The sequence below is a fragment of the Panthera leo genome, chromosome D4 (genome assembly GCF_018350215.1).
Source record: "Panthera leo isolate Ple1 chromosome D4, P.leo_Ple1_pat1.1, whole genome shotgun sequence".
Taxonomy (NCBI): domain Eukaryota; kingdom Metazoa; phylum Chordata; class Mammalia; order Carnivora; family Felidae; genus Panthera; species Panthera leo.
This window is the reverse complement of record NC_056691.1, coordinates 45765661-45782734: the sequence shown is the minus strand read 5'-3', so window position 1 is coordinate 45782734 and position 17074 is coordinate 45765661. Positions and strand designations below refer to the sequence as shown.

The 17074-nt window shown below is 38.8% G+C and overlaps 1 long non-coding RNA gene across 2 annotated transcripts; it reads left to right on the top strand.

Annotated features, from left to right (window-relative positions):
• The first annotated feature begins 6994 nt into the window (after window positions 1–6994).
• LOC122204972 lies at window positions 6995–16732 on the top strand. Of its 2 annotated transcripts, none has more exons than XR_006195859.1 (3): window positions 6995–7089; window positions 11060–11254; window positions 15425–16732. It is a non-coding gene; the product is annotated as an uncharacterized LOC122204972 (long non-coding RNA). The 2 variants fall into 2 exon arrangements; XR_006195860.1 differs by lacking the exon at window positions 15425–16732 and adding an exon at window positions 12831–12953.
• Window positions 16733–17074: the final 342 nt, after the last annotated feature.

Here is a 17074-nt window from a genome sequence, read left to right as displayed (position 1 = left end):
ACCCACTTAGAGCGCCTGAATAAGGGGAAGACTAAAATATAATATTTACTACCCTAAAATAATTCCAATAATGCTAAGCTGATGACAGTAGTCCTTACTTCAGATAGAATGTACTGTGCCTTCTTTTCCCAATGGAGAGAAAAGTTACTTAAGTTTTTCAAAATGGTTCGAAACAGAGTCCATTATTCCTTCACTTCTTTCTTCTTTTCTAATAAATACATTCCTTGTAGGAATTAGTCCAGTTTGTTTTTTTTTTAATGTTTATTTATGTATTCTGAGAGAAAGAGAGAGAGCCTTTGTGTGAGCTGGGGAGGGGCAGAGAGGAAAAAAGAGACTCCCAAGCAGGCTCCCAGCTGCCAGAGCAGAGCTTGATACGGGGCTTGATCCCATGAACAGTGAGATCATGACCTGAGCTGAAATCAAGAGTCAGATGCTTAACCGACTGAGCCACCCAGATGCCCCCAATTCTCTTTATTAAATAAGGAAAGGATGGCTAGAATTTAGGGTATACTCAGAACTCTTTGATGATTGCCCTGTCACTCTTGGGAGAGACACACAAATTCAGAGACAGGATTTCCAGAAGTGTTAGCTAGTTTAAGATGATTCTTAAGTATTTCTTCCACTTTAGAAATAGTTTCACAACTGAAAATACCTTGTCTAGAATAAGGGCTGATGGAAAGGCAAAGCACTAGTCCTAAGGTTTTTTAAGGGTACTGACAATATGCTACAGATAATTAAACAGAAAGAATGAAAGGTAAATTCAAATAGGCAATGTTTTCAAGTGATATTAAAAAAAAAAAAACGACATCAGAGGAAAAACCCAATGAAATAGGATTTAGAGGAGGGTATGATATATCAGTCGTTCTTAAACGGTTAAGGGCAGACCCTCTGTGAATTTGATGAACACTAAGAACTCTCTTTTTGGAAAAATTGAAATCTACAGTCACATTTTATATTCAGTAGGTTTCTCAGCCTCTGACACTCACCTACTGACCCCACTAGGAGGCTTTGATGTGGTGTTAAAGATATTGAAAAAAAAAAGAAAAGAAAAGAAAATTGCCCAGAATGAAGAAGGGCAAAAAACATGATTTCTCAAGGTACCCCGTGTCTCTATTAATCTACGATTCCAGTGGCCCACTTTTTAAATGTTCTTCTAAAATCCTCACCCTGAGAGTCATGCTTCCTATTTGAGACCTTAACAAAAATTTCAGGAGTGTTAGTGACCTGAAGATTTCTGCCTTTTCTCCAGCAAGAAAAGCCAGGAGACCCAAACCACAGAACAGGAAATGTTTATGTCAACCATGCATTTCTCTAATGCTCATGCTAAAGTGTTTCCCAAATGTTAGTACACACCCACATCAACTGGTATCTTCTTAAAACGCAGATTCTGATTCAGAAGACCTGGGGTAGGATCCAGGATCCTGCATTTCTAACAAATTTCCAGATGACGCTGATACTGTCAGTCTGGGGAATGAACTGAGTAGTAAGACTCTAGAAGTGGGTCCATATACACCGCTACCGCAGAGCACTTCAGAACAGCTCCTCCCACTGTTTGCTCATATATCCTAGAGCTACTTCATCTCACCACTCAGAGCCTAAACCTACTGGAAGAGGAAGATATCACCGGGGCGTTCGGTAAGAGAGTCAATTGACTTTTTTCCTTAGAAGAAGATTCCGTGATCTGAGTTTTGCATTACATATAGTTCTCTATCTACTTTGGTGGCACTTACCATGTTGGCGTGTCTCTGTAAGATCTCAGGTGGATTACAATTCATGTCTGTGAATGGCTTATCTTTTTAAGTTAGAGCAAATTTAAGATTATCCCTTTAAAAACGTTGTTTTCGCTTGCTTTCAAGAGAGGAGCAAGAGACGGAATCGGAGTTAGCAAGTACTGAGAATTAGGCTGTCAAAACCTGATAATTGATGCCAAGCCCACAGATACACCCGTATCATCCACGTGTGGGTTGGAGAGCCACTGTTCTTCCTTATACAGACCACTGCCATCTTTTGATTCTTCAAAATATGGCCGAGTCGAAGATGAATAAGGCCACTGATCGGAAAGATTTATTTCCGAGCCAAAGATTAACTTTCTATGTGTTAGCAACTCATGAAATTTTTTTTTTAGCTGCTGGTGTCATTGATTGCATTTTCAATGAAAAGAAGTTTCATGACAGTTCCTAAAATGGAGGTCGAACAGGCAATGCTAAAAATTTATGAACACTGATTTAGCATTTAAAAATTGCATGTATACCTAATGACAATTATACAAGCCAAGAATATGTCATTTGGTGTTTAAGGGAATGAAAACCATGTCTTTCTATAAATATTCTCATAAAACACCATATAAAGAATGAAATTGGACATGGCTTTTTTCATATTCAGCTTCTTTCAATAATATAAATATTTCTTTCACTGTTTCTACTTTATAGAAATTAGGTAAAATGAAGTATGTCTTTTGATTACTTGTTTAGAGAGACTAATGCCACCATGCAAAATAACATTCCATACTCAACATGGAACAAAAGATATAATGTCACAAAACATTTTCAGCTTGCTCCTATTTTAACTACAAAATTTACTTTAAAAAGCGTGGCATTGTTTCTTTTAAAAATATTCACTTTCTACTTTCTACATGCACGAAAACGATTCTTTCCCACCTCTCTCCACAGTTAGAACTCTTATTCAGAAAACAGCAGGCATGAGATTACAGCCAGCAAAAAATGTCTACCAATGAAAGATAACTAAAGGGTTAAAAATTGTGTAAGGACAAATGGAAAATCACAAGTAATTTTTAAATTACTTCAATATTATATTTTCTTATTTATTTCCATTTTTATTCTTAATTATGAAACATTTCAAAACGTCAGAGGTCTGTATACCCACCATTTAGGTTTTTAAAAATTTTTTTATGTTTATTTATTTTTGAGAGACAGAGCAGGAGTCAGCGAGGGGCAGAGAGAGAGGGAGACACAGAATCTGAAGCTGGCTCCAGACTCTGAGCTGATAGCAGAGAGCTTGAGGTGGGGCTCAAACCCATGAACGTGAGATCATGACCTGAGCTGAAGTCAGATGCTTAACTGACTGAGCCACCCAGGTGTCCCTCTCACCATTTAGTTTCAACCAACATGAATATTTTGTATAGATATCTACTCTGTTGTCTTTTTTAAAAAATATTTTTTAATGTTTTTATTTATTTTTGAGAGAGAGCGAGCAGGGGAGGGGCAGAGAGAGAGGGAGACATAGAATCCCAGGCAGGCTCCAGGCTCCAAGCTGTCAGCACACAGCCTGACACGGGGCTCGAACCCACGAACCGTGAGATCATGACCTGAGCTGAAGTCGGACACTTAACCAACTGAGCCACCGAGGAGCCTCTGTTCTGTTGTCTTTAAAAAAAAAAAAAGTTTATTTATTTTGAGAGGGGGAAGGGAGAGAGAGGGACAGAGAGAATCCCAAGCAGGCTCTGCGCTCTCGCTCTCAGCCTGAAGCCCTGCGCTAGGCTATATCCACGAACTGCGAAATCATGACATGAGCCGAAATCAAGAGTTGGAGGCTTAACCCACTGACCCATCTAGGCGCCTCTGTTGTCTTTTGAGAAAGATTTTTCTTCAGTAAAAAGAAAACATTAAAAGCTTTGTCATTGTTGTCAGACGGGTGAACCACTTCAACTGAAATTATCTGCTAACTTCCTTTTAAAACTTTTAAAGGTTGACAGAGAGGCCTCTAAAAGAAAATTCTTTCCCCATGATTCTTGTACCGTGTCAATGTTCAAAAATAATACCAATAGTAATCACTAGAATTTGGGTTTGCTTATAGGGGAGATTTTTTCCTAAATAAATTAATTAAAAATGGAATAGAAAGTACATTTTGTAGACTTTCTGTTAATGATGTGTTTCATAATTATTGTAAAAAAATATTTTTAAAAGATATCTTAATTCTTCTACTCCCATATGTCCTATACTTGATTTGTGTGAGGAGGTGAGGGGTAGGTGTGTGTGAAATATACTTATGGGCATGGATAACTTTGTGTTAACTTTTAAAAAACCTTAAATGAGGTAAAGATTCTATTCCACCCTCTTCTGAAAGTCCCTGATAGTCAACAGATTTGGAAAGATGTGATAAGTAACACAGAACAGTTTTAAATACAAAAATTATTAATAACTGAAACAATAAATTAACTTTTGTAAGTAATATATTTAGAGATTATTTACATGGTGGGTGAAAATACGGCCTTGGTGCTCATCTTTAGATACAGCTAGAAACTAAATCACAGTTCATCTTTCCCTTGCAGGTAAACATTAAAGTGGCAATTCCCAAATTTCAGACAATGCTGTAATTATTATGGAGTAAACTGTGAACAAAATGTTTTATGTGATGTACCCTGGGCCAGCCCTTTTGGTATAAAATTGAAGATGTTTACGTGTTTTGCCGTGTGGGCCATTTATGGCTATGTTCTATTAACTCTGGGTTTACTGTGTGATATTATGTGTATTTGTCTTGGGGCAAACAGCTTGTTTGTCTCAAATCAAAGTCTAAAAGATAATTCTTTCTCTTTCTATGGGCTTAAAATAGTTTTTGTTTGGATTGATATTTACTGTTTGCGGTGAATTATCCCTCTGTTGGCTCTTTTCTATTCATTATAATATATAATTTTGGTTAAGCAATTGTATAATCTTTTCTATACCATTATTCTGGACTTCTGTATAAAAGTTGAAAAATGTTTTCCACAAACAAAATGCTTATGCTTGCATATTCAATATCTTTCCTATTGGACTTTGGACACAGTCTTGTGTAATGGAACTCATTTGTTATGAAATCTTTTTTTTTCTTCTTACATATTTTGTTTAAAACAGCTATTTGAGTTTAATAATACTATATTTTCCATGATAAAGTTAGAGTAGTATTTTTTCACTTCAAAGAATGCCAAAAGCTTTTTTGAGTTTTCTTCAAACGGGTTTTGCTAACCATACATATATTTATAAATATATCTACATATTTTATATGTATATTTAAGAACACTTAGCTCTAAGTTTCATAGTCTTTACATCATATGGCACATTTTTCATGATTTGTAAAATACTTTCTTTTTCCTTTACACTGGGACTAAACATTTTGAAAACTCATTTTTCAAAAGTATCAGGAATATTTTAATAGCAATAACCTTGTTAATTTTTGTTGCTTATTTCCTGGTCAAGATAGTCAAGCTGGCTTAAGATTTCTCAGTTCTTTAAAAGAGAGTTCTTTAATTCAACCTGTTTTAAGCTGAAGCGTACGTGACTTTCTATGACTCTGTTTACATAACAGTAGTAATCATTAAATACGACTGACTTCATAACTCAAAACATACACTTAAGTGTAGGAAATGATAAGTCGTACATAAACATTTCATTCAACTGTATTTTATACAGGAAATGTAAAACTTGAATCTTTCATACAGTCCTTCTCTCAAATACTCATGCAAATATAATTTACGTAATACACCAACTGCATTGGATTTATATAGGTAGAAGAAAAGGAGCCTAAGAAAAGGAGCCTTTAGGAAATACCAACTCATTGGGAAGCATCTGATGAATATTTTTCATTGTGCTTGAATGAATGATTTTTTACATAGAGACATATTCCACCATCAATAAATACCACTATGAATTTTGCTACGCCACGCCCCCCTCACCCCCCGTGGAATTTTTCCTTGCGGTAGTTAGACCGACCTTGGCCAAAACCAAATACATTCCCACACCGAAACACAACTACCCTCTACCCGCACCCACACCCCGCCACCCAGGTGCAAGGCGCCACGCTGGGCTCTCGGAGGATACAGATAAGGAGGACCGCCAGAATTTCTGGCTAGGTCACGTGGTGCGACCACCCTGCCAAGTACCTTTCAGTATTTACTTGAAAACTTCAGAGACGAGCAACTTATTGTAGCCTCTGCCTTCAAAGAATTTAAACCCAAGTGGAAAGGATTAGGAATGCATACATCTCTCTGCTCGTACTGAACAGGAGTCCACACAGAAAAAAAAAAAAACAAAACAAAAAACAAAAACTAACGTGTTTAGAGATGGCCCACCGCATTTCACAAAGCGCTCCCATCCAAAGGAGGGGCCGGTAGAAAGGTTCAGAGAGCCCTGGCTCTCCAAAACAGGGCGAAATCAAATCTGGGCCGCGGGTGAGCACCTGGAAAAAATTCGTGGTGGAGATGGCATCTGAGAAAGGCCTCGAAGCACCCACAGGGTTGCGAATGCCGGCGCGGTCACCCCAGATGGAAGGACCCCCTACCTCGCTCTAAAGCCAGTTAAACCGCGGGGCCCACGCTACCGGGCACGATTTTAGAAGCCCCCCTCCAAATGCAAGGGTCCGACCTAGGAGGCACTTCCGTTGTGCAGTTTGCTAAGTTTGGATTCCGAGAGTGCATGGGGGAGTCTACGGCTCACGCAGGTGGGACCCTCTCTCCGCCTTAGCTTAGACTCTATGCGAGACGCTCCCGCCCGCCAAAGGCTGCGGTGGCCACAGAGGCTGCCGTGACTGCCGCTTCCCCCACCAAATTCTGGCGCTCAGGAGGCGCGCTGCAGTGGAGAGACCTGAGTCCCGCCCCAGCCCGGAGGAGAAGGCGCAGCGCCTCCGCTCGCGCTCCCGGGTCGGGGAGCCTCTTTCCTCCCCCTTTTTCCCCGCGGCGGCGGCGGCGGCTGCGGCGGAGGCAGCGGAGAGGGGAGGGGGGAGCGGGCGAGGGGCGGAGACAGGGAGGAGCCGCGACCGCCGCGGCCCCGCGGCGGCAGGTGTGGATGGGCGCGGCGGAGGTGCGGAGGAGACTGAGGTGCGGGGTTGTCCACTCCCGCCCGCGCTCGCCCGGGGCCCGGGCTTGGGGGCGGGGAGCGCCTCCCCGGAGGAGCTCCGAGAGCTGCTTCGACCTGCGCACAACTTGGGGCGCGGCCCGGGCGCGCAGGTTCCACGTCCGGCGCCGGGAGGAGAAAGGCGCGCGTCCCCGGCCGCGGCGCCCGCGCGGACCCCAACGGTGAGGCGGCGGCCGGGGGGCGGCCGGGGGGCGGCCGGGGCCGGAGGGTGGGCGGCGCCTCCGCCCTCCGCGTAGACCGGCCGGTAAGCGAGGAAAGCGCAGGCAGCAGGGCGGGGGCGCGTCCCTCGCCGAGTTAAGAGGGGGGCCTCGGGGCCCGGCGCTCGGCAGACTTCGCCGCGGGCCCCCGGGCGTGGATGCTGCGGCCAGGTCTGGCGCATCCCGAGCCACGGCGGCCCTGGCTCTGCGCAGAACCTTCTCCACCTCCTGCCCAAATAGGTTGTTTCCCTAGCCTGACCTCGGAAGTCGCAGGTCCGCTCTCTTCCTCTAAACGGCGAAGGAGGAACTGTGTGTGTCCGGGAGCGCGTTGAGGGCGAGCGCTTTCAACCAGCGATGTTTGATGAGAGCCCGTTCCCGAGTTAAAATGCCTCTCACTTTGCAACTTCTCTGCTCTCTCCCCTCTTCGAGGGAGAAGTCAGGCGACTTTTAAATCCCCACCTGGTAGAATTAGAGTTTATTTGCGCCGTATACAGGTGGGAAATGATGCTCCGTAAAATCCTGGTTTTTCCAACAGCGTTTCACTTAAAAGAGCCTCCCATCCTGCAGCGAGACAATGGCAGTCGTGAAACACACAACAGAAGTGTTCACCTAGCGCCGCGTTGGCAGGGGAGAAGTTAAGGAAAAGTTAAGCATAAGCGACCCCTGTATAGGCTTCTTGCGGGACCGTTTTGTTCTGGTGCAAGTGGTGTTAGGACTGGAAATGACAGCTCAAGACCTACGCTTGGTTTGGAGCTGAGGCTGGGGCCCGACACCCCTCACCGCCCCGGGACTCTCGAATTGGGCCTTTTTGCTTCCTTCACTGAAATCATGGCAGCTTTGAAGTGAAATGAGGAAAATGATCCTCCTTTTTGCCCTGGAGTTTATTACCTCTGCATTAAAATGTGTCTCTCACGGGCAGAAATGTAAACAATCTTCTATTTTATACTTTGTTTTAAAGACCTTTTACTTGAATTGGTTAAAAAAAAAAAAGGATTTAAAATGGACAGCCAAATTTAGGTTTGTTTGTTGTGGAGTTTTGTGTTTGAGGGAGGGAGTGACTTTTAAGTCATTTTTCAAGGCTAATATTGATTACTTTTCATTGTTTGCAGATGTTAATCCTTCAGTGAAGGCATTTTAAGGAATAAATGAAAATATAACTGGGTTAAGCCCACTCATAAGAACTGTAGCCTGCCCCCCTCCTTTTTTTCTTAACCTGTGACAGAGCCTCATGAAAATCGAGCTTGGGATGTAAAAAACCTCTTAAGTTGAATTTTAGGCCTCCAAATGAAAAATGTTCATTTGCGTTAATCCAATAGAATTCTCAGACTTTATGGAATTGTCAGCTTATGATGATGTTTATTTTTTTATTTATGTCATATTAGGACTTTACATGTGGATATTTCTTCGGTAATTGGCAGATGTGGGGAAAAGTCAGAAGGCCCTTTAAAAGATACAGACTTATTCTCTGGGTGAAATTTTATAGTCCTGAAAAGCACGTATCAGAGACAAAGCTCTTAACTGATAACATTGACTGTTCTCTTTTTGAAATTTTAAATGGATTAAGAAGGGAGGTTTTATACTTCATATTTGGGCATAGTTTTTGAAAATGCAAGTGGAAAAAAGTTAAGAATATCATTTTTGTACAATGTAATAACTAGACAGCTATTCTAGAGGCTATAAAAATGCTTGAGGGGATAAAATAAAAAGGTAGCATAAAATTATGTATTGTACTGTTAGAATTTTAAGGAGAATGCATACTTGTAAGTCTCAAATACTCAAGTGAGCAGTATTAAAGTGGATCAAATAGAAGAATTTTCTTGCATATCATTTTTTCTCAGATTAAAAAAATACATATTTATTTTGGTTTGTCTTAAAATTGAAGTTATAGTTAAATTTTGTTGGTACCTATATGGGATAATACAAAGGTTGGTAAGATGTCTTTTGCTTGGCACATTTAGTGACAGGTATCCTTAAATTTTTCATAGAGTTGCCACAGTTTTTCTTCACTTGATGAATTTGGTGGTTTTAGCATATAAACACCATAGGGTCTCTTAACAAACTTAAATTGTAAAAAAGCAATAGATTAAATCCCTGATTATTAACATTTCAAGGATGGAAATCTACTTTCAAATAAAAATGCCTTTTTGAGGACATTTTAGAATACATATAAGGGTATGATTCTGGGAGACTGTTTTTGATAGTTCTTTTCCTATTCTTTGAAATCATAAAGTAAATTAACAAAGAATCAATAATTATGTTTTAACAGTTTCTTGATGTATTTAACAGACTGTTTCCTTAATAGTAATCTCCCAAGTATTTCAGAAATTTGTGTAAGAGCAAGCGTTTATTTTCTGTTCAGATGTATTTCTGTAGACTAGAAAAAAAAAAGTTTATGAATTTAGAGTAGGCCAGTCTTAAATAATAAGAAACAATGAAATTTGATCTTTGTATTGTGAAATGTGTTTTCACTGAGGACTTTTAAACTGTGTCCTCTCTTTAAACACATAAGTAGTATAGAAAGTAAATCATATATTTCATTGGCAAAATATAAGTGCCCTAATGCTTTGATAATGATTATTGAGACTTTTTTCCCCCACATCTTATATAAGCAGTGGGGTCCAGAAAATTATCAAAATAATTTTGGATAAGATTGAGATGAAGTGAAAAAAATCCACGCATGATTATGGTATATATGTATGTTGTTTTGCAACAGTGAAAGAGTGAAAAAGAAGAGTTTAGGATCAAAATTTATCCACGTTAATCAGATTCCCTAGCATTTTCTACTTTATTGCGTAATTGACTTTTTAGCTAATATGTAGTTATTCCGTGTTTTAATACAGCAGACATCAGAAAAAAATAAATCTCATTTGAGAATCTATAATCTTGGCTTTATCAAATATACAGACTACTCTATATTGTCTACCTATCAACATTCAAGCTATTCAACATTTGAGACAATTTACAAACTAAATATATTATAAACGTTAATTAAAGAAGTAATTTTCATTTTAAGAGAACTGCTCCTTCTGAGAGGTTATTTTTAACATTACAAATAGCACTATCCTTTGAGTAAAATAAGAATTAATTACAAATTATACTTTTAGCAAAGGGAAAATGCAATTTTTATTGGCCTGGGGGGCATGTATGCTAAGTAGTTTGTGGCCCAGTTTCCATTTCTGTATCTGTGCTGCCTCTGACCACGGATTGGGTACTGCGGGAGGAAAGACTGTGAGGAGAAAGTTAATAAAAGAAGCTACATGAGTTGATCATAGTTCTGCTCAGAAACCTATGTCCACCTGAATTCAGAACCAGAAGAGAAATTCTGACAGTCTGTTTCCCCAGCCCTTTTACATCGATTTCTGAGAGTTAGCAGTGGCAGAGAAGAGTTGTTGTCTCTGCCATTTGCAAAGCCGACTGCTTGATCCACAGCAAATCAAACCCAGGAAATCTTTTAGTCTTGTCCATTTCAGTTCCACTTCCTTGCCAGGGGCATAACAGCTGAAGTTAAAAGACTTATACCCAAATGGGAAAATTAGTGCCATTTGTGTAGAGGCAGTAGCCTTATTCAAACTGCTTTCAACCTAATTGGGAAAAAAAAAAAAAAGAGACTATGACTTGATTAGAAGTCCTCCGGGTTGGGTAGCACGTAGGAGACTATGGCTCAAGAATGCTTTTAGGTTTTTCACTTATTTTGAATTAGTTATAGTTTGCATTGTATTCTCGGGTTTGTGTGTGTGTGTGTGTGTGTGTGTGTGTGTGTGTGTCTGTGTGTCTGTGTGTGTCTGTGTCAGCGTGTCAGTGTCCTTTTCTTCAGCTTCTACAATTTGGAATAGGCAAAAAGTACCAAAATGGTAAACTTTAAAGTGACCAAGATGGCATCGGGTTGGTCATGTAAAAGTTCTTCCACTACGCCAGCACGTCTGTATCAGAGGTAATGCCCCGCTGGATTTACTTCCGTGTATTGTAAATTTAGGGTTGGTTTTTTGTTTTTTGTTTTTTGTGTTTTTTTTTGCTTAGAAGTAATCTCAGTTTTGAGAAGGGGAGCAGAGAAGGAAAAGAACTTTGCCTAAAAACCAGTGCCATCCGACAACCGATGTCTTCAATTAGCTCTGTCAAATTTCGGGTGAACTTTGGCCCTGTTAGTAAATTGGATATGTATTAAAGAAGATTTTTAACAAATCAGCTCAGAAAGGCCTGCTCCAGAAACTTGTGGTATGTGTGCTTTTGTAATTAATCTAAATGTAACATGTAAGACCAATATTATTATACATATGAGGTGAAATTGTTTTGGAGTCCAAATGTAGGAAAGGATTCATTCCCCAAAAAAGCCAAACTGATAAGATCTTACTAAAATCACCTGAGATTTTTGACTTACAGCGCATACCCAAGTGGAAATTCAAGTCATAAAATCATTATTGAATAACCCCATGGAATAATTCTTTTCTTTCTTTAAACCTGACCTTTTACCTGTTATCTCCACTTCATTAAGTTAATTTAAAAAAAAGTCTCAGATAAGAAACAGTAGGCTCAAGGAATAAAGTGTGAGAGCTCTGTGGTAAAATCTACCTATAGTGCATGAAGTCTTTTAAAATTAGGATTTAACTGGCTTTTAACTAGAGTGGCTTTTTAGGTAACTAACCGGTAATATTGTCACTTGACATTTCCTTTTCATATTCTGTGCCATAACTCAAAACTGATTTCCTTTTTATGGGTAAGAGTGGAACTATAATAAATCAAAAACAAAACAAACAACTTACAGCTTACAGTCTAATTTTAATATAGAACACTGCTGCATATTTGCTAACACCTGAAAAGATTCTAGGTTGCTTCATTATTTATTTTTGTTTTTGGAATGGGGATTAGGATTTTTTTTTTAATGAAAAGAGTAACATTAATATCCCTTTTAGATGACTATCCATATGCATATTCACTGTTAGTTGTGACAAACAGTAGTTTGAATTATAGTTCTAAGTAAAAAAATTACACGTTAGTACCTGGACTGATGTCTGTCTGGTAAGTTACATTCTTAGTGCTCCTAATAATTAAACAGTTGAAATTTTATCATATTTTAACGTCTGAAAAGTTTTCCAGATTCATATAAAAGGGGAAAATATAATAAGACATCTTAATCTTGTTAAATATTAAGATAGATTAACCAAAAGATTTTCTTTCAGTGATTTGTGTTTTTTCAGCCAAAGGTACTAAAAATACCTTTATAGACAAAAGAATATATGAAAAGAAATATAAAACAAAAGACTAACAAACTGGGTTTATTTTTTTTAAAGAAACTAAATTTTTATTATAATTTTTATTCTTGGTGCCTATAGTTTTTCAAATTCTGGAGAAATGGCAATAAGTCATACAAAATGACAAAGATGATCAAAAGATTTAACAAAATTTAGTTTCCCTTCAAAATAAATGTATTTAGTAGTTGGAAAAAGCTAATGTTCTGTGTTTCCTTTAGTTAATTAGCACATTTTCACAAATAAACCAATGAAATCATAAAGCCAATTATGTATCAATTAAGAATAATTTGAAAAGCAGATTTGTTTGAAAAGTAAATCTTCCTTCTGAAGGTGGAGTTCATTGTACTAATCATAAGTGTCAGCGAAATTTTCTTTTGCAAAATATATTGAAGTAGAAATGATAAGACAACTGCATATTTCAGAATAATAGATAAATTACTATGTATCAGTTGTACTCGCTAACCTAAAAACATGATTTATATTAGGAATATTAAAATATAAATGGAATAGCAGAATTTATTATTGTCCACTTGTAATTTCAGAGCACCTGTCCAAATATTATCTAGAACCAACACAGAATGATTGTCCTAAATTTCTGGAGTTTTGACTTTGTCAAGATCTTTTTTCAAAAGCAAATACTAAAATAAAATGTGTCCAACTCCCCTAACCGCCAGAACAATAATAATGATAATTATCACTCTATTGATTATTTTCTGTGTGCCTGTGCTTTACCACATGCGTTGTTTGTATTACCTCCGATGATCTTTGCAGTAACCTCACAGTCTTGGCACCATGATTGGTCCTGTTTTACAGACAAGAAAACTGTGGCCTGGCAAGATTAAACGGATCAAACAGCTAGGAAATAGTGTGGCTCCCAGACTCAAACCTAAGTTTTGCCTGTTCCCACCTCTCTATACTTGCTTACTTTACTATACTTCACAGTAATTGAGCAGAATATTTGGGGATCTCGTCTAACAAGCTGTTTGGGAGTCTTTTGTCCTCAGTTATTGCACATCTTTTTCTTTGATTTTTAGAACTAGCTCAAAGTCTTTCGTGCCCAAGTCTGGCAAAAGACATAGATGATATAGGTAATAATGTTTGTGCCCCAAAGAAACAGGTAGTGTCTTTAAGATACCGAGCCTGATAATTCAGAACGGATTGGAAATTTTCTCTGGAGATCTTTCCAAAAGAATCATGTAGACAATTTTTTTGTTGTGTGTTTTTGGAACCATGACACTGGAATTGGAATCCAGATTTACACCCAACCTGCAGTAGCTGTTCAGATATTTTTTAAAACAAGGAATGAATAAAACGATAGCATTTCTTTGCCTGTGAAAGTTCTAATACACACTGTGTGTTCAAGGGTAGTACCGAGGGCGGGTATCTTACCACTGACTATGCAGCCTTGGACAAGTTACTGCACCCTCTTGAACCTCAGTTTCCTCTTTTGTGAAATGAAAATAACTACATCTTCCTCAATAAGTTGTGAAGATTAAATAAATAATTGCCTTTTCTTTGTTCTCACACCTGACCTTTTATGTGGGTATAAAGCCTGTCGGAGTAGTGAGGACTGAAGGGAAATTGTCAGAGCAAGCCACAATGAAGCCATGAGTTGAGATAGGAGTTCGTGTAACTAAACCCACCAGAGAAAGAGTCAAGGCCAAGGAAGAAGATGAAGGTGGTGCTTTGCTGGTTCTGGAGTAAGGGTACAAGCCCAGACAGAGGATAGCAGAGGAAGGGGCCTGTATTCCCGTGCTGAATCCCTAGTGTTGACCGTGGCTTTAGACAAGTTGCCTGGGCTGTTGATGTGTAAACTGAGAGCACACTTCAGGGCTACCTAAGAGTCGCTTGAGCATGGTCCATCTTAAAGCTCTGCCTACAAAGTTTTAAGTGTCTGCTGTCACTGTACCTCCTCTAGGGGACTTAAGGGAACTCCCTGTAGGAAGATGTTAGCGTTGCAGACATACAGCCTCACCTTCCAGATCCAGGTTAGCACTTCTTGGACCTGAACCTTCTCCTTATCACTATCCTCCCTTCTCCCCTCCCCCCAAACTCTTTCACTGCTCTCTCTGATGGCAAAGGAGGCAGCCGGCAGTTTTTATTTTGTAGAGGTTAAAGACCCTACAGTGCTATGCAGGATAATAGCAAAGGCCCCTTTCAGGGCTAACATTTTACAGCTTTTGAAGTCCTGTGTAGGTACACAGTGAAAGAGCAAAAGCAGAAGGCTAAAGAGGCAACCAAGTCAGTTTGCAGGCTGGACAAAACCAGGATTAAAATGCAGAGAAATAGAAGGAACTTGAATAGCAAAGAAACACATACACACACACACACACACACACACACACACACACACAGAGTTAAGATGGGTGCAAAGGTCAAAGCATAAATGTTAAGGACAAAATTAGACAAATTTACATGAGAAGAAAATGAAACTGTAAAAAACAAATTTCATAATGGAAAAATGACTTTTAAATAGCAAAAGCAATTAAAGCTTAAGGTTTTTTCCATCACAGTTCCTCTTTTGAGGCCCATTGGAACAGAGTAGTTATATTCCAGGAAAGCAATTTTATGTGTATGGGGAAAGAGGTTAAGAGGAAGGTGATAGAGAACAACATTCTGGGACACCACCAAATCCAAATCTAAGGATTTTGAAAGGGAGGTATTTGACAAAAGAGTATTCTAAAGTTACTTGAAAATAGGAAGCCTTTCGCTCTTTTTTGTGCCTGAAATGGAAAGCAAGGACTACACAGATTGAAAGTCGCCTGAAATTTAAAGCATTTAAAGAAAAAAAAAAAGCAAAAGAATTTGTCATCAGAAATGTTTCCAAAAAACTCATTGGAATCAAAGGGCTAATAAAATAGAAACAACATGATAACTGGAAAAGAACTATAGCAAATTCTGCATTCTGTTTGGGTCAGAGGGACCCGATATAATTGCTGGAACCTGTGGCATTCTAGAAAATGACACTAGTTTATGCACAGTCGTGTGTGAGAGTTAACAGGGAGAAATGAGCTAACATTGCTTACCAGTTACCAGGGCCTGCTCAGTCTAGCGGTAACGAAGTTAAGTAGGTTGCTCTGGATAGAAGACTCTTAACATTTCACTTTTTTTGTCTTCCCTGACTCCAACATTATAGGTGCCTTACAGGAGTTATGGACTAGGTGTAGACTTTAATATGGGAAGCTCTGTGTTTGAGGCCCAGCTGAGCACTTAACTTCTGGTCATGTGACATGGGCACATCTTCTAAAAGCTCTCCACCTCACTTTCCACATTTGTTAAATGAGATTATTAATGTTAATCTAGTACCTTCCTCACAGGGCTATTGGGAGAATCAAATGAGCTTTACATATGTGGAAGTATTTTGTAAGCATACCTGAATGTTTTTAGTGACAGGGGAGAGATCGTTTTGGAATTACTTCCAAAGAGAAGAAGAAATTAAAGAATGCGACGAATTCATTTTTTTGTTCTCTTCAGTCACCAAAGCTCTTGAGCCTTTATGACCTCACCTGAATATAGAGCTTCCTAATCTGTTGTCCATGGATCACAAGTGACCCACAGAGAATTCAGGGGATCATGAACTTGGATGCAAAAAAAAAAAATGTGTTTGCATTCTATTCGTGCTAACCACTAAGTGGAATTTAGCATTTCCTTCAATTTTGAGTGGAGGTGACAAGTTGCAGTAGTATTTTAGCAGGACCTGTGATTTTATCACTGCTAAAAATTACAAGTAATTTATATTACATTACAGTTGTTGCTGACATCTAGAAATACTGTCTACGGGTGACCCAGCTTTGACATAACGTTAGTTACAAGACATCTGCTAGATCTTGTTATTTAATATGTTAAGAATCCCGTGTATGACTATACTATATGTGCATTTTAGTATTTAGATATTTCAATGTAATTGGTTTCCTTTGTAACCTAGTATGCTGTATTTTATGCATTTCACGTGAGAAGGGGTCCATAGATTCAAAAACTTTTTTTGAAGTTTTTATTCTGACAGAGGGCCTACCGGCTTTACCAGATACTGATATTAAAAAGATTACTGGTACACTAGCTACTCACATAGCCACATCTGATAGTGTACTCCATGGTGAGAAAATCCAGTTATTCAAGTTAAAATAGCTTAACGTTACAATATAACGAAACAGTGCCCTGGACAATACGAGGCACAGATCTCTTCATCTGGTGTCACCTCTCTCATGCATGGTGGATTCAGGCCAGACTCTGCAGTGCACTCAGAGGGGTGAAGATCACAGGGCATGACAAGCCACATACGTACCCTCCAGTTTAGATGTCTCCTAACATCTGTAGGTGATGTCTAAACAATAGAATAAGAACGTTATTATTCTTGTTCCATAAGGATGGAATAAGAATGTGCAGCTAGAAACCCAAACAAGATAAATGTTTACATTTCATTTTTAAATTTTATTTTGTGCTTTTGCAATTGTCCATTTGACATAAAAAAATGGCAATAATTAAGATTACTCTGCTCCCATGGTCTTTGTTTAAATGTCAGAATACTCATGGAATGCCTAATATATTTGCATCTTCCTCCTCAAATAGAGTTTTAGTTTCTTGAGATGGCAATCCTGTGTTGTCATATTTTCTGTTGATTTTATTTAGCACCTAATAAGAGATAATAAATTATACTGGTGTATACTTTGAATGGTTAAGACCTTTTTTTATTGTATCTGTATTTTCCCTGCCAGCTCTGTTTTCTGCTTAAAAAATTAGGCTGCATTTGCCTATTCATCTTGATTTCTTGTATTGGATATTTGAGCTT